Consider the following 16,666-nt stretch of genomic DNA (forward strand, 5'->3'; position numbering starts at 1 on the left):
AACTTAGCGCTTTTGCCAACCACAGCCAACACGTTAGTGACGTACAGAACAAATTATACCGACTCAAATTCAATGATTTGGTATATTTGTTTATGCTGGATCTGCGCGGTAACTGTCAGGGACAGGTAAACCTAAGGGAATAATTAGATGCAGCAATCAAAATGGTAATTATAAAACCAGCTCTTAGTAAAGGTGCATATCTGCAGGCCCAGTGATCTCAGTTGTTACAACAAAATAGCACTCTAAATGGGGCATATTATGCTAGCTCTATACTTAAATTTCCCCCAAATAACAATTGTGCACTTCTTGCTCACACAGCATTTATTTAGGTCTTCATAATTAACATTCTAATCAGTGCTGTGGTTATGAATTTTTATTTTATTTTTAAAAATCTGTACCAAGATAGACCTCTCCTAAGAAACTCTTTGTTCAGTATGGATTATGTTGATGCTTCTTTCAAAGTATTTTCCTTTCATGGAGTGAGGCAAAATATCACCCAACCCCCTGTTTTTTTGTGTTTTTTTTTGTTGTTGTTTTTTTTTTTGCCTGCCCTTAAATCAGGCCTGATTTGTGAATTATTTTTCTAAAACGTTCCCAAGTCTGGCACAGTAGTCCATACTCAAACCCCTGAACCCTTTATTTATACCTTTCACAGATGCTTAGCTTAGTTCGGTAGTGTACAAAGTGTGGTCCCCAGAGCAGCAGCATCAGAATCAGCACCAGCATCATCTGAGAACTTGTTAGCAAAGCAAATTCCCAGGCTCCATCCCAAACGTGCATAGTCACAAACTCTGGGGGTGAGACTCAGCAACCTACGTTTAACCAGCTGATTTGAAGCACACGGATGTTTGAGAACCACTCGTCTATGGTCATGTGTGTACTAAGAGCAGTAAGAGAATGGGATAAGGAACATTTAAGCCTCTATGTGGGGAACTACAGGAGAGATAAAGGCTTAGCAGAGAAGTGGCATTTAAGTGGTCTGCTAAAGAATGGAAATAGTCTGGATGAACCTGAAAGGCACACCAGGGATCCCTCACCCATCAAACCCATCACCTGTGCCCTTGAGTTAATACAGGCCCAGCGATTCCAAGCCTTTATTCCATCTGTCATCATCTTTCTTCAGTCATTCCATTTTTTAGGACAACAAAGAAGAGTTGTCTCATTCCTGCTGGCCTCTTTGGGCACCAACAACTTTTCCCCCCTTAACTTATAATTCCTTTAGGGTAACCTTTATTACTTTGTACTATTACTTCATCATAAATCCAGTGATCAAGGCTTCTGATTTCTACAGCCTAATAAAATTATAGTTTTGAAGTTCTTTATCAGTCCTCCTTGACCCTGAAACCACTGGTAGAACATGATCCCATATCTAAATGCCCTCTTCTCCAAGCTTAACTTCTGTTTTTTCTTTCTTTCTTTTATAACCTTAATATATTTTTTCCATGACCATGTAGTCTCCTTACCCTCTTCCCCCAAGCAGGCACCTCACTGTTGTCCATGTTCACACTTGACTTTTGTATTTCCGGTCACCTGCTGCACTTCTCCCACAAACAACCCATTGGCACCTGAACTTCAGCTTGTATGAAAGTAAACTAGCCGCCCCAGCACCCCTACTCCAAGGGACATTCCTCCTCTGTGGACCTTGTTTTGCTGCCTGGTGCCACAAGTCTCCCAGTTACACAGACTCTAAAACCTGACGCTGCATCTGACTTCTTCCTCTTCCTCGTCCCTGAATCAAGTTGGTTATGTTCCTGACATCTTTCACCTCCTTCCCATTTCCATTACCTTTCACCTCCCTCCCATTTCCTTTTCATACCCATTACCATTACCTTCAGTTAGGTCTTCATGTTCACTAGCATAATCCCTTAATCACTGTATTTCCCCCCGTAGCCAAATAAATTCTTTTTTTAAATTTTTATTTTTTTTAGAATCAAGTGTTATTTTGATTTTAATTTACTTACTTATTTATTTTTATTTAATTGTTCAAGTACAGTTTTCTGTCTTAAGAAAAACAGCTTGAATCAATCATTTTCCTACTCAAATGTCTTCCATAGCTCCCCTTAGTGACTTATGGACTCTGAAATCCAATGCGCTTGTTCCGGTCCCCAGTCTGCTACTTGGAAGCTGGACAACATTAAATGAATCAACTGACTTCTTAAGCCCCAGTTTTCTGAGCTGACGAGTAGGAATAAAACGGTAATCATATCTAATGAGGAGACCTGAAAGAACTCATACATGTAAATTCTAACTAAAATGCATACAACATTGAAGGATTCAGTAAATAATAGGCATTATTATTACCATTACCAAAGCCATGCCACATAATACACTTCCAACATCTCAGTTCAGTACCTATCGCCGCCTTGAAACTTAACCGAGAACCATTTTCTTACCCATGCTTTCTAACATACGTTAAACTGACTTATTCCTCAAGGGCGAGGGCCAAACCTTAGTTTTCTTTCTGTCTTTGGCTCCTTAGCAGTGTCTTATGGAGCTGTTCACTGCACGAAGCTCTGGCTGGTTCTGGTCCACACATTTTTCTTAGTTCTATGCCTTTGTTCATGCTTCCCAGGACGACCTTCCTTTCCTGTCCCCTTTCAAATGCTCTCCACTTTCAGGTGGTGTTTTACATGTCATCTCTTCCACGAAGCCTTCCCACTTCCATCAGAAGAAAGTATCTTGCTCTCCTGTGAACCCACAATACCTCTCATTTACGCTTCTTTTATAGGACTTCATACATTCTACTGTGCATGTGTCTTTCTCTCAAGGAGCTCTATACTCTTCTGGGTTAGAGACCGGACTTGATTTACTGCTGTTTGCCTAGTACCTGGCCCAGAGAAAACACTCGGTGGACGTGCTGAGTGATGAATGAGGTAAAGGGAACTACATGTACACTCTTATTATAAGAACTGTGCTGCTGCATACTACCTGATTAAAGGTCTCCTTTCTCACTGATAATCATGATGGTAGGAGTAAATAATCACTCTTTAAGGAGTAAATGGTTTATGAGAATTAAAGAAACAACCCATTTGCAATATAAGAACCCCGTATATTATAAATGGGGTGTGTGCCTAACCTTGAGTTTAAAGTTAGTATTCTGGAACTTAATAGCATTTTCTATGAAAACAAAATCATAAATGGTCATTGGATTACTGGGATAATTCTCAAAAGCTTAATTACCCCCCAGGAGAGGTGTATTAGATAGAACACTGCACTAGCAGTAGCACCTAAACGACATTACATGGGGTCTTAAACAGGAGTCGATATCCTCCAAATGTTTGTGAAGATGTCCAGTGTTTCTTGCAGAACAAGTACCCATCAGTAGATGAGTGGATTTAAAAAAACTGTGGTACATTTACACAATGGAATACTATACTATTTGCAGGTAAAAAAGAAGAAAATAGTACATTTGCAACAGTATGGATGGACCTGGAGGACATTATGCTAAGTGAAATAAGCCAGTCAGAGAAAGACAAATACCATATGATTTCACTCATATGTGGAATCTAATGAGCAAAATGAACAAACAAGCTAAACAGAGACAAACACATAGATAAGAGAGCAGGCTGACAGATATTGAGGTTAGAAGGGAAGAAGTGTTGGGGGGAGTGGGCAGGGAGTGGAGGGCATGGAGGGATAAATGGTGGTGGACAGAGGCTTGACTTGGGGGGATGAACACCCAGTACAGTGCACAGAGGATGTACTGTGGAACTGTGCGCCTGAAACCTGTATAATTTTGTTAACCAGTATGACCCCAATAAATTCAATAAAAAGGAAAAAACAGAAAAACAAAACACATGTATTTTGTATTCTTCTTTGTGTTTTAAGACATACTCAGAAAACCATAACCAGAAGCCAATTTTCTTGTGTATTCCGATGATTGCTTTTCATCAGGGTGAACGTGATCTGGTTAAAGAATCAATTTGTAATTGCCAATTATAAGTTTTAAATTTAGAAAATAAAAGCCCTCTGTGAAATTGTCCATATTTAAAATATTTAGAAATCAGAACTTGTTTTCTTACTTACAATTCTAAATTTTAGCTCCTTTGTTTCCACATCCCCTGACAAATACATAATGACCTGCTAATAAACTTTTAATTACATTCATTAGGAAAGCCTGTTACTTTAAAGTAACTCTTGAGTGACTAAATAATTCTTTTTTAATGGAAAAATGATTGCCTTTCCAATAATCTAAATTGCAATGTTACGTTTTCACAAATTTACTTATTTAAAGCAGGCAAGTCAATAAACAAGAAGTTATCTGTGAAAAAGACATATTTCCAACTGCTCCCCTTGCTCCCCCAGCACTGAGCTCAACATTACAGTGAACTGAACACTGGGGTCCCTGGTTTTTAAGAAGGTAACTGTCTATTTGGAAAACAAAAATAATACATCTGAAACAACTGGAGACTACTACTAAGACACAAAATTTAGTGTAAATGGTGGGCACGAACAGAGAAGTAGTACAGGAGAGAAAAATATGACCTCCACAGTGGCAGGATCTCTGCTCACTACTGCACCCTAAGCACCTCGAAGTGGGCCTTGCACATAGTGTGGACTCCACACACAACTGCTGCACCCAAAGGAGAGACCAAATGGGTTAGCTAGCCCGTGAGGGCAGGACGTGAGAGAGGCCACAAAAACGTGTTTTAGCCTGGCTCTTCCCTGGGCTCACCACCTACATCCAGACTATTAAGCAAGTCCTGTTGTCTCTGCCTCCAATGTACACTGCAAATATTTCTGCTTCTCTCCTCGTCACCGCCACACTGTAGTCCAAGCCACCAACATCTATGTGGATTACAACAGCTCTTTCTGGGACCACTCATGTGTCCCTACCCTTGGTTCTCCACACAGCAGCCAAGCAGTTTAAAAATACAAATCTTACCATGTTACTCCAGGACACAATGGTTTCCCACTGCACTTTTGAATAAAATCTTACCGTGGCTGACAGTTAACACGTGACTGAGTCCATTCTTAGTTCCCAGGTCTCACTTTCTGTGCTCTCACCCTTACCTCCCCTCCCCCACCAAGATCTAAGCTTCAGTTCTCTTTCCCAAACACCTCAAATTCATATCAAGGCTTTTGCCTTTGCTGTTCTCTCAGCATTCAACTCTCTTTCCCCAAGTCATTTGTGTCTTAGCTCAGCTGAGGCACGGTTGAGGCCTTCGGCAAGGCCTTCCCTCTAGTTACATTGCTCTGTTTGACTTATGCTGCCCCCTTATCTTTCTCTAAAAGTATCTTGTCTTATTTGTTTACTTGTTCGTTGTCTCCTCTCACTAGAATGTAATCTCTATCACAGCAACAGCTCTATTTTAGGTACTTAACTTCCGGCTTCTAGAACAGTGCTAGGCTTTTGGGGCACTCAATATCTATTTTAAATGAATGAGTGAATGAATGACTACACTTCCTATACCTTTTCAAGTATGAAGACACATTTTATTTTTAAAAAATGTTTACACAAGACGACTATACTTGAACAATAAAAAAATAAAATAAAATATATTTTACTTGTATTTTCCCCATTACCATTTATCTGCCTTATACCCTCTTTCACCTCCAGGCAACCCCGCCCTCACAATCACCACATTTTTATCCATGTCCATGAGTGTTTTTGTTTTGTTTTGTTTTGTCCCTCCACCCCTGACCTCAACCCTGAGCTATCAGCCTGCTATATCCATGAGTCTGTCTCTATTTTGCTTGTTAGTTCAGTTCGTTCGTGAGATTCCACATATGAGTGAAATCATATATTTGTCTTTCTCTGACTGGCTTATTTATCTTAGCATAATGTTCTTTGTTTTAAACATTACATCATTTGAACGACTCCTCTCGTGTTATTACTGTTTTCTTCCTTAGTATTCACTGATTATATACGATGCTGTTGTGAAGTCAGTATCATCTAAAATAAAGGAATTTCATTATCATAGTAGGGCTGATACACATGGCAAGAGTATGTTGGAAAGAATATGTTGGGTATGTGTGAGACATGGTATTTATTTGATCTACAAAATACACAGTTCCCATTTCCATTTCCAGGTACATGATGTTATGGGACTCACTGCAATGCAGACTGAATATAAGGGAGCAGAAGGAATGGCAGATGTCCCCATTACAACTTTCTCAAGACATAGACGAGAATAAACTCAGTGTAAAGCCTTATCCTAAACAAAGACAAATTGACTTTTATTTTAATCCTCACCCGAGGATATGTTTTTATTGATTTTGAGAGAGAGAAAGAAACATCATTGTGAGAGAGCAACATCACGTGAGATCAGTTTGCCTCCCATATGCACCCCAACCAGGGATCGACCTTGCAACCTAGGTATGTGCTCTGACCAGTAATTGAACTTGCAACCTTTTGGTGTAGGGGACAATGCTCTGACCAACTGAACCACCTGGCCAGGGCAAAGTAACTTACAGTTGAACTTTCTAACACTCTAGTAGATTTATGGCTTATCTGTACTCATCTGTACAACAATGGCTAACACATAGCATTTATTATATGCCAACACTGTTCTAAGCACTTTATTTATTTACCCAGTCTTCAAATGAGCACAGTAAGGGAGGAACTTGCTATTACCTGCAATTTATAGATGAGGAAATAGGACACACGAAGATTCTGCATCTTGCTCAAGGTCATGTACCAGGTAAGTGGCAGAGCTGAGATGCAAATGCACATTATCTGGCTCTATAGCCCACTCTAATCATTGTGCTACACTGCCTTTCTAGTGGGAGGTACTGTCTTTACCCCCCCTAGGGAATCTCTTGCACCATACATAGCATATAAAGAAGAATTGCCCATCAGATGTCAGCTGCTTCTAAATATGCATGTTCCACTTACAAACATTTTTAAGTGGTTGTTTTTCTCATTACTGCCAAATAAAGGTCTGAGATGCTTAGCAGCAGTGATTTCATGAAGCAGTTCTATATCATGTGGGAAATCATGAGGAAAATCTAAATCAAATACCAAATGTCCCTGTGCCTTAATATCACAGTGAAAACAGCATTATTTTCTAGAATGTGCTGTGAAGTCTGTGATAAGATAGCATATCTTAAAATGACTGGAAACCAAAAATGGATTTCTGAGTGTTATTCCTGACTTGCCAAGAACGTTCTATTCTGACAGGTTAGAACACGGGGATTCAGACCTCACCTTAACATATAAGGTCTTCAAGTGTGGAAACCTCAGAGATTTCTGCACAGTTTTGGGTCAGGCTATTTATGAAGTTCAATATTAGCTTATAGAACCAAGACAATGCTAAAAAGATAAGACTGAGGTTTTCTCATTCTATAAGGTCCTTCGTTTTTTCTAACTCCACCCACTTCTTCCTTTTTAAAGAGATGAATTAGCTTTCCGATAAAATGTGAATGAATCAAGGAGTTGAGTCTACTGACCACAGCACATGCTGAGCAGCATGACCCTTCTGTAATAAACCTGTCAGAAAGCAGATTTTCTTTTCCACGTGGGACTGTCTTCGCTTTTCTCATGTGAGACTTGGCAAGTGGGCACCCTGAGTCTGACAGGCCACTTCTCTGCTCCTCAGCTGACAACTCTTTTACACAGACGTCAGCCAAAACCCTTACTGTGGCACGCAGTGGATCAGAACTTCTGAATCATGCCCAGTCGAGAGAATCCATCATCCCTGAGCTCTCTGCTGGTCCCGTGTCCCAGAAGCATCACGGTGCTCCTGCAAGTGACCCCAGCTCCAACAAGATCACACAAAAACACTGGGCCAGGGAGGGATTAGCTGTTGATGTGAAGCCAGCTAATATCTGCATGCGATTCTTTGAGAAAAGGGGTCCATGGGTTCTAATTTAAGGATCTCTGGCATAAAGCCTGAGCGAAATCAAAATCACAAACAAGTCCTCATTTGGAGGAGAAAAGAATCAGATTTAATCATTTCTCAAAGGATTCTGTGATTCAAAGAGCTTAAAAATCTCTGCATATATTTCTGAAAAATTATAAGCAAACTATCTTTTTGCAAATCAAATTTGATTTTTAATGTATGAGAGGAGCCAGTGAATAAAGAACACTTACAATGAATCTTTCTGTAAAGCAAATACTTACTTCATAAACCACAGATGTAACCTAGAGTTTTTCAGCTTTTACAAAAGATTCAGATTTTTCAACATCAGGCTTGTTCAAATATTACACACCATGATACTGTTTGAATAGTAGCTAACTCCCACTAAAAATTTACAATGTAGCCTGGAGGTCGAGTTCAGGTTTTATGTAAACTGAAAAAGAGGAAACTCTAAAAAGTCCATGCTCTTAAACGGACAGAACCTTAGTTATCCTCTGCTCCAGAGACCTCATTTTATGGATGAAGAAATTGAGTTTCCGAGAGGTTACATGACTTGCCCAAGGTCATTGCAATAGTTACAGACAATAACAGCTGTAAAAGTAATGACAGCGATTATGATGATGATGACAGCACTATGATCTGTTGGGCATTTGCTTGAGCTAAGCCTTTTAAGACTTTAACCTCATGTACTTTCGCTACAACCCTAGAAGATTTTATTTCATCTACTCAGCAGATGAGGCACCCTACCCAGGGCTCCACAGCCAATAAACGGACAACTCAGAACCCAGACCAATTCACAACTCAGAACCCTGTTTTAATTTGAAAGCAGTGCTTATAGGTTAAACTTCTTTCCGGAATAGAACAGAACAGAGAGTCACATGATCTTGAAGTATAAACAATTGAGGGGTAAGTTAGGCAAGATATATATATATCTACAAACTTTAAGTTTTATTCATATATTTAAAAGGTTTCTCTTTTTTTTAAATGTAGTATTAGCCAGTCCTTGCTAATGTTACCCACTCACAGGGATATACTAGGAGTACAACAGGGGTACAAGTTCAACCCTGTTTACCCAGGGGTCTCCCAAGTCTGCAGGCCAAGGGAATAGACCCATATGGAGTCTATGCTCTCTTTCCTCCATTGCTAGACCACTTTCTGGATACATGGGGCTTTATACGTCCATGTCCTAATAGTCCTGGAGCCATCTCCAGGGCCTGTGAAGTTCTCTTTTCCAGATCTGTCCCCTTGAGGGAGCAGGAAGTGGCCTCTGAATGGCCGTTTCCAGGAAAGGTAGCTGGACTTGGCAGTGACAGGTGGGGCCACATGCCTGTAGCGGAGGGCTGAGCTGGGGCGGGAAAGAAGGGCATGGGACAGGAGCCATAAGGTGATTCTATCAGAGCTTTGAGAATCCTAAATAATTCTGGGAACTCTAAAATAAAACCTGGTCTCTTTGAATTTTTATGACTACATGTTCTCAATATAAGAGGACAACAGCCCTGACCAGTGTGGCTCAGTTGGTCAAGCATCATCCCAGAAAGCCAAAGATTGCCAGTTCGATTACTCGTCAGGGCACATGCCTAGGCTGTGGGCCAGTCCCTCTTGGGGAACACGCAAGAGGCAACCAATCGATGTTTCTCTTTCTTTTCTCCCCCCTTCTTCCCCCTCTCTCTAAAAATAAATAAATAAAATCTTTTAAAAAAGGGTAACATATACTTTATTTGTCAGCTTAATAGTTTTTTAACTTAAAAATAGACGTATGTGGGCCTCACAAATGGTAGGGTGGGCAGTGCAGGCAGGCCTGCTTTCTGCTTCCCAGTGCTGCTCTCTCTTGGCTTTCTCGGCCCTTTGATCCCTTTGGCAGGGCTCCGTATCTGCTGTGGTTCCTGTGTTCCTCACTCTACCTTTAATGGCGACCTGGTATGAAATCCATCTGTGCAAACATCAGCTGGCTTGAGGCAAACACGGTCAAGAATTTTGGTACCGACTACATTAAGTCTGTGGAGTGAGAAATGTTCCTAAAGAAGAATACAGGGACCAGACCAACACAGGGCTTACAAGTCATCTTAAGGTGTGCAGATGTAATCTGAAGGCAGTGAGGAGTCAAAATAGACTTTAAACAAGGTCACAGCAATGATGAGACTTTTATGTTAGGAAAATCAGTGGTTGGAGAATGGATAGTGTGTATGTTCAAGAAGAGCTGGTGGGGAAGGGGTGGGAGTGAGATAGAGACTGATGGAGATAAGGGGTCCGACCGGAAGCATCCCAGTAATCCAGATGAGAGGCAGTGTTGGCACAAGCAGGGTTAGGTTGTAGTGAGAAAAGACAGATGAAAGAGGTAACTCAACAGGACACGGGAACTGATTAGATACGGGACTGGTAGGCAATGCACCGAAGCGAAGTTCCGGGCCTGGGTAGATTAGGGATCAGTCACGGAGAAGGAGCACAGAGGGAGGAGTACGCCTGCAGAAAAGTTTGGTTTCTGAGCTTTGACTTCTGCCACCAGGAGGGAGGAAGGGTGGGCAAACAAATAGCCACGAACAAGGGAATTCCTGAATGAGACTCTCATTTGTAATTCTTCTGTAAGACATAAACATTTGTTTAAGATATTTGGCTGTAATAAACTGTTTGATAAACAAAAATATGTCAGAATTTCCACAATTATATTTGACTTTTGGGTGTCTCAAATATTATAGCAAGACTTCAGATTTCGTCAATATATCAAGATTTTGCTCTCTAATATTTTATGTTAACCTCATAAGTGTTGATCCTTTAAAGATAAAGAATGTTAGAGAATGGCTAATCCATATTCCTCTGTAACATATCTTCTCAAACTTTACACATGCATTTCAAAGTACATCTATATCAAAAATTAATCCTGATCAATATATCTGAGTTACAGTCCCTTCTCAGTCTCTAAGAATTTGACATGGGCAAAACAAAACCAGAACAAAAATCTTCACCAGAACAAAAATTTTAAGTAACAGCACTTAATTTTGGATAAAAATAATGTAATTTTAATTTTTTATTTTGCCAGACTAAACATCAACTGATACACTAATAATCTTGTGTGAAGTTAGCAGCTACCAGGGAAAAACAAAAACAAAAAACAAATAAACCGTAAAGAATGGGTTCAGTTCTTTTTTTAAGATTTTAAATTTATTTTTAGACTGAGGGGAAGAGAGAAAAAGAAAGGGAGAGAAACATCAGCATGTGGTTGCTTCTTGCATTCTCCCCACTGGGGACCTGGCCCACAACTCAAGAATATGCCTTGACTGGGAATCAAACCAGTGATCCTTTGGTTTGCAGGCCGGTGCTCAATTCCCTGAGCAATACCAGCCAGGGATGGGTTCAGTTCTTGAAAACAAACTTTTCAATAGTAAAGTATATAATTTTGTTCAACATTAATAAGCACTGTGTGCATTATTCATTAGCTATATCATATAAAGTTTTTTTTAATCTAAAATTTAGGTTAAAAGCAAAATTCAAGAAAGTTTCTTTTAAACAATTGTGCTTTGTGAATTTTTGAAGTCAAACCCCCAGAAACCAATACTCTGTAAGGAAAAAAGAAATACAGATGAGAAGCTTTCAAGGTCTTTATCCATATTTTAAGCAAGCTGAGAGGAAGTCATGTGTCAGCAATGCCAAGGTTACTCAGATCTAATGCCTATATGGCTTTGGATAAAATTCTTAATTTCTTTATATCCCAGTTTCTTTGTGAATAATAGAAATAGCATCAAAACAAACTTACTAAAATGCCATAGAAAATAAGGTTTCTAATGAGTTCTGACATTCACTTGATAAAAAAGTATATAGCTTTATTATTAGATCCACCTTATTTTATCTTCACACAGACCTGCATTCCTGTGAACCAAAGGAATGGTATTTTAAATCACTCTTTTACTGTTATGCTTTTTAAATTGATAACAAGCCCTGGCCAGCTGGTTCAGTCGGTTGAGCATCGTGCTGTACACCAAAAGGTTGCGGGTTCAATCCCCAGTCAGGACACATACCTAGGTTGCAGGTTTGGTCTCTGGTCCAGGTGCATGTGAGAAGCAACCAACTGATCCTTCTCACTCATATCAGTGTTTCTCTCTCTCCGTCTCTTCTTCCTCCCTTCCTCTCTCTCTAAAATCAAAAAGCGTGTCCTTGGATGAAGATTAAAAAATAATAAGATTGATAACAGAATCTTTCCCCAGGAGGAATAGGCAGAAAAAAATAACAGAAAGAGGGTACTTTAACAGAAGTATTACCCATGCCTAGATTAAGGGATTTGAACTTTACATATGAACGGCATTTATAGTGAGACAAATATACACTACAATCTACTCAGGGAAAGAAAGAACTGTGCCTTTCTGTGAATAAAATACAGACCAGAACTGCCAATAATCAGACAGGCAGCATTGTCTTCACTCAGAATACTACAATAAAATGAACTTCTCTATTTATTTTCCTGAAAATTGTGAGGGTTTCTCTCAGTGCAAATAACAAAAGTAAAAAAAAAGTCCATGGAAGCAGAATCTAAGCTATCTTTGATCAGTTTTAAGCAACTTATTTGTTTCATCCTGAACAAGAAGAAGAGTGGACTAAAAAATACCCCTTAGTAAACAATGACAAAATCTGCTAGGTAACCACAAAAATAATTACTATGCAAACATTCATACTATAGTCAAATTAATTGTAGCTAGTTATAGAAAAAGACCATTAAGAGCCACAAAGCCTATAAACAAACTAGATGGAAGTGATGCTAGAAGCTATTTAAAGTCATACTTGCGCATGGAGGAAATTATGTTCTTTACATAAAACATGAACATTTACCAGTACAGAAACAATGATTAACTACCATCTTCCCTTATAGTTCAGAAGAGTTGGCAATGATGGACGATTATGAAGGGGCAGGTCAAGGAGGCAAGTTAATGGAAGAGAAGTAGGTTTTGCCTGAGGAGCTCTTTGCTTCACCCGCTCTCCCCTCTTTCCTTTTGAACTCTCTTTAGCTCTGCCTTCTGAGATGTACCTGTCTCCCTAGGTCCTCCTCTGGCCTCTCCGATTAAGTTGCTCTGTCCCTCTGAGGCCTGTTCCTCTTCTGGTTCTGTGCATATGGATGTTCGGGTTGCCACACTGGTTTTCTGCTGGTGGCCCTTTATGCCTTCTCCCTGGACGCCCCCTGCCTCTCAGGGCAGTATCTCTGCCAGTGCCTGCTACTCACAGCCGGGGAGCCTGACCAAGCCTCCCATCTGCACACCCAGGTACATGCTGAAGGTTGTGGACTAGATGTGCCAGAACTGTCTAGAACCTCACTTCTTTGGGCTGAGAGATTTAACTTTGAAATGTGATGGAATGAAGTCACTCATCCTAAAGGAATATCCTGAGAGAATAAAAGATATATTTAGAAGAAGAAGAAAGCCAATGGCAAAGAGTAAAAAAAGGAAAAATGGTAACAATATTTCTAAGAAGTCTTCAGTCAGTGAACAAGAATTAGATATTTTAACAATGCTTTTAACCATCTGAGTACAAATTAAATTGAACACTGTTTGAACTTTAAGTTCAAATAATGGATGGCCACTCATTCTCTTGGGTTTGTTTTGCCCCTCCATAAATGTTAAAGCCAGATTGAGAAACAGAAGTAAAACTGCTGTTTTTATTTCGAATTCTCCTCGCCTCCAAGCGTTGCTCCTTTCCCTGCAAAGCAGAGAAGCTTTCAAAGGCCACTTGTCTGGAAGGCTCCATGTGGCAGTTAATCACACCCCCGCCTTCACTGAGAAGGCTAAACCACAGGGAAGAATACCAGAAAAAAAGAAAAGAAGAAAACAACATATTTTTTCCTCTGCTAGAGTTTCTGTGTGAAGAAGTATTAATTAGTTATGCCAAATTGTTTTGGTATCATTATAATAAAAAATTTTTAAGGTAAGGACGGTGCCCATGCAGATTGCGTTCTAAACCTAATGTCATGTACATGGTATATTTAAAAAATTTAAAGTGCTACAAGATTGTCATTAAAAATCTGTAAGGATTTCTTAATGGATTCACTTTAAAAGTTGAAACAGATTTAAATTCCAGTACATCTGCAGGAAAACTTGAACTTGACTGTTTCCCTGGACAACTCCTCTCCTGGTATTCTTCAAATTGCCTGACAGCAGCTCTACCAGAGCACATGACTCCTACCTTTCCTTTTCTCCCCACAGCCACACAGCCACCAGGTCCTCAATATTTAACCCTATAGTACACCTCAAGTTCATCCCTGGACTGGCCACTGTCCTGGTTCAGATCCTCATCGCTTCCCATCAGCACTAGCACCTTCGCTCTACTTTTATTTTCCTTAAATCCATATTTAGGCTGCTGTCAGAACAATGTATCAAAAATCTAAACTGAAAATTGAACCACATGACTCTTCTGAAGAAAATTCTTTTTTTTCCCGTTCATCTAGTCAACAAATACCTACTGAGCTCCAGGACCTGTCAGATCAATACAGTGTGGAAAATGTGGCATGAGGAAGCCAACAGAGTTTCTAGGCCCATGAGCTTTGCTTTTGCCTTGTGATTTACACTAACATGGCTTATGTGGCCCTCCACGGCGAGACCCCCCACGGTGAGACCCCCACTGTCACCTGGGCTTCATTTCTCCCCATCTCGGTCTCAAACACCGATCAGCAAACCACATCTGTCTCCAGCTTCCTGCATACATCATGTCATGCTATTTCTCACCTCTGTGATTTTCTCCCACGGACCCTTTCCTCTCCTCCCTACTTTCAATTGTCTATTGCTATCCATTCTTTAAGAGAGGAAATATCTCTCTGACCAACTCAGGCTGTGTGAATTTTCCTTCTATTGTCTTCCTATAATTCTTCCACTCCGCACCCATATCATTACCCCTTCCACATTGTGTTGTGTTTTTGTGTGTGTGTGTGTGTGCATATAATCATGTTAGGTACATCATCTATAGACAAATACTTGTTTTTCAATTACCAAACTCAACATAATGATTCCCATATTCTATCATGATTTCAGAGAAAATCGGTGGCAAAGAGACGCTGATATTAGAAAGAATTATCTTTAGGGGAAGAGGGCAGGAGGAAAGAGCTGTTTGGGCTGTAGCTGTAATCCCACATCAATAATGAGCTTTAAAAACCCAGGAAATTCAACCAATAGAGACTAAATTCAACCGACTGCCTTGTTCCAGCGATCTTTGCTACACTAGTATGTTTGCCTTTTGGACTGAGGTATTAATAATTGTATTGGGCTAAAGGCTGGTCCTTTTACCAGAACTGGGAGATTGAGGAAAAGCTCTCAAACAGATAGCTTCAAGCATTCTTTTATGGAATATAAGGAATCCAGGAGAAAACTAGATATGAATATAGTGATACGGAGTCAGTAGAAAGTAAACATGACCTGCACATGGATCATTATCACACGGAGAAGAAGTTCCATACAGTCTGCTACTGCACTAGAAACTAAGACTTCCTCCAAGCCTGCAGACCACTGCATGAGATAACAGGGCAACGGTCCAGCTATCCAGGGCCCGCTGGATTGGTTTATTATTGCCACGATTAGTGGGGCGTAAGACAGAACCAACTTCTTAGATGAGATCTTGGAATAATTTGTTTTTTTCCCCACTTTGTTACTTTAGTTTTAGAGTAGATAATATAAAGTTGATTATATATCAGATATGTAATTTCACAGTGCAAGTTCCTCTGATAACATGACAGAAAGAATACAGAAATATAGCTCCTTTCCATGTGTAAGCCCTGTTACTGTAATTCTCTAATTATATAGAATTGGTGTCTACTTTAAATAGAACTTTGGGTACGTCAGCATATTTCTAGTAGAAAATATGGCAACTGAATGTGCACTCTTTTATAATAACTAATGTTGGGGAAAAATCAGGTCAATTTAAGGGTTTATTAAAACCTTGTGAGTTGTATAACCTATTATTCTTATTAGAAAAAACTATAAAAACTAGAATTGCTTTTCAACTAAATTTTGGATAATTATGTTTCAATATTTTTAGTAAATTACTAAGATGAATACTCGTTATGCCCACAGCAAAGAAAACAATGAATAAAATAATTGCTTTGTGATTAGTACTGACTGTTGGTCTTAGTTTAAAAAAAATCCCAATAACTGGTGGCTATGAATAAATGTGAATGGGTTGAATCTCTGAAAGTCTTCTGAGAGTGATATATTTAACTCTCTTAATGTTTTAAAACTGACATATGTCCACTGTCCACACTAAGAAATTAATACGTTAAATTATTTTTCCTGTTTCTGCAATCACTCATTATTTAATTACATATTTATATGGTATTATTTTTGACTAGGTGCTTTGACATCACTTACTTTCCCTAACTATAGTGTTCTGAATTTGGGATGTGTGTGGGCCTGTGTCCATACACATCGATAGATTCTTCATAGCATGCTTCTATTTGTGTATGTAGCACATTTAAGTACTGTAGATGTCCAATCATAAGCTGAAATCCATTTACCCATTCACTGAAATGCTTATGAAGCGACTACTATGGACCGGGCCCTGTGTGCCTGAGTCAGACATGTGCGAGGCTCTCAGGAAGCTGGGAGGGAAAACAAAACGAGCCTACATGACGAGGGCAGTGAGGGAGGTGGAACTCTCCTGAGTGCAGGCCACAAGTTAAACCATACAGTAGAATTATAAACATAATACACACACACAAAATGATGTAGTGGGTATATTCATCTTGCCTTCTCAAATCAAAACCATCAGACAGTGTGAGTGGTGTCTGTCTGTAGGTGTACAGTCACTCTGAGGTCATCTGTGAGGCACAGAAAGAAAACAGTTTTAAGTTACTGTCCACCTCACTTGTCTCAGTATCTGGGAAGATGCTCTTTCCAGATACT

At 39.6% G+C, this 16,666-nt stretch overlaps 1 protein-coding gene across 5 annotated transcripts in view; it reads right to left on the minus strand.

The window, feature by feature from the left end:
- ZNF385B (zinc finger protein 385B) overlaps nt 1–16,666 on the minus strand; it is a 360,011-nt gene that overhangs the window by 92,553 nt on the left and 250,792 nt on the right. The window contains exon 1 of one of the 5 annotated variants that reach the window (XM_053665131.1): nt 4,940–4,964. The exons of the other annotated variants lie outside the window; for them this stretch is intronic. The gene's annotated coding sequence lies outside the window, so the exon portion shown is untranslated. Of the gene's footprint in view, nt 1–4,939; nt 4,965–16,666 lie in introns of those variants that run through there. 5 annotated transcript variants of the gene reach the window in all.

The sequence above is a fragment of the Artibeus jamaicensis genome, unplaced genomic scaffold, assembly GCF_021234435.1.
Source record: "Artibeus jamaicensis isolate MK-2021 breed Jamaican fruit bat unplaced genomic scaffold, CSHL_Jam_final contig_391, whole genome shotgun sequence".
Classification (NCBI taxonomy): Eukaryota; Metazoa; Chordata; class Mammalia; order Chiroptera; family Phyllostomidae; genus Artibeus; species Artibeus jamaicensis.